This window comes from Benincasa hispida, chromosome 3 (genome assembly GCF_009727055.1).
Source record: "Benincasa hispida cultivar B227 chromosome 3, ASM972705v1, whole genome shotgun sequence".
NCBI lineage: Eukaryota > Viridiplantae > Streptophyta > Magnoliopsida > Cucurbitales > Cucurbitaceae > Benincasa > Benincasa hispida.
Window position 1 is genome coordinate 67,362,875 of NC_052351.1, and position 2,035 is coordinate 67,364,909.

The following is a 2,035-nucleotide window of genomic DNA, read 5'->3' on the forward strand; positions in this document are numbered from 1 at the left end:
AAGATTTATAAAGAGTGCACCAAGCGTTGGCATGATCAACGCATATGCGGTAAGAACCTCCAAGTCGGGCAAAAGGTCTTGCTATTCAACTCACATCTACGACTCTTCCTGGGAAAGCTAAAGTCACATTGGTCCAGACCGTTCGTAATTTGATAAGTACTTTTGCATGGCGTGGTGGAATTATCAAATGATGACGGAACCAACATATTCAAATTCAATGGGTAGCGAGTAAAGGCATACCATAGAGAAGACTGGCATTGCCAAGTCGACTCCGTGGAACTAAAGAACTTTGAATGAAGAAGGAAGTAGGTGGTCCCTGCATTATCAAATGATCGCAACTTATCAGGGACGCAAGTTTTGGGAAACCTCAATTCTTCAACTCTTTTCTCTACCACTCGGAATTTTTACTAACTTTTCAAATCCTGTTCTATCCTTATTTTATTGTCACTATCTTTATTTCAAAAAAAAAAAAAAAAGAAAAAAGAAAATGCGATAACAAGTTTTATTTTGTTTAAAATAATTTGACCCTCTCTTTGTTTTTCTTGCAACGATCGAGGCACTGGATTGCGAAGATGTTACCTGACAAAGTATTTATCTTACTCCATCACCGCAACCCAAAGAAAAGAGATCGCCACAAAGATGGATGCGTCAATACAATACGGGCGACAATGCAAAATTTGGGGGTGTACTCTTCCTTATCTTTACTTCCAATTTTGCACTATCACATTGCATTTGAGTCTTCAAAGTTTTATCACCGCATCCTCTTTGATCATTACAATCATTTGACATAGATAAATTTAGTGAGTTACTGTATTCTTTTTCTTTGCCAAGTATGATTTCAATGATGAAAAATATGCTTCTATTTCTTTCGTATAAATTAGAGTCAACTTAATCTTAAGATAGTTATCTCATGAAATATTTCTAGAAGTTAGGGGTTTACTAGCTTTCTTTCAAACTCTCTTTACAACGCATTCTATGACCATCGCATGACCTCTTTTAATCTTTTGGCAATAAGGATATTACCGCATTTTAAATTTAGGGGTGGGGTATTTGTTTCTGACCTTGCTATTTAAAAAAAAATGAGAATAACAACTCCACTGTCAACGCAATGGGAAACCCATGTTGATAAGAGTTAAGTTGTGAAAGGCACTTACCCGTATTTGGATGTCCGCATGACACACGTGGGGGCAAGCCAAAACGAAAGTAAGTCACCATAATCAATGCATAAATCAATGACCGCAACTCCACTGCCAAATTGGTATGAGTTTAGTCTGAGAAAGAGTGCGTTGCTCGTAGTTGGATGTTCGCATGACGCACGTGGGGGCAAGCCAAAACGAAGGCAAGACACTTGGATTAGTGCAATGTCAGAAAAAAATATCAATGAAGAAATTTTTTTGTGCAAGGATAAAATCATTTGACACCTTGGTAGAAAAATTTTCTTTTTTTGAAATAAATCATGAGATGTTCCGGAATTTAGTAAAGTCCTTTTGAAAGTTAAACTTACAGTCCCAAGGTCTTAGAAATATTTTAAGAAGAGACTTGAATAAGACTTAAGAAAATTCTGGTATATAGGATTTGAATGAGGTATCCTTGAGAAGTCTAGGAAAAGAACTTTGCGGTTGAATTGCTAAAGAAATCTTTAGCTTATGCTTGAGGAAAAACATTATTTAAATTTGGGGGTGTGATAACGGGCAGAAATGCATGTTATCATAGTGCTAAGTTCTTAAACAATGTTGGATTGCGTTGATGAAATATGTTAAATTGCATCCATTAAGCATTAATTTCGTAATATTGCGGTCGCATGCGTTCAACGCATTAGAACTATTGATTTTTGTATTTTTGTGTAGAATATGCGTTAACGCAATGCAAAGATTGCGATCATAGGAATTCATTGGTCGAGCGCAACTTCACCGCAAGGCTTTGCGTTGATCGTGCTCGCAAACATTCGCCCAAAAAGGATCATCGCAACTTGGTCAGCGCAACATGGTGGGCGCATCTGTTCCTGTCTCTTATACACATCTAGATGTGTATAAGA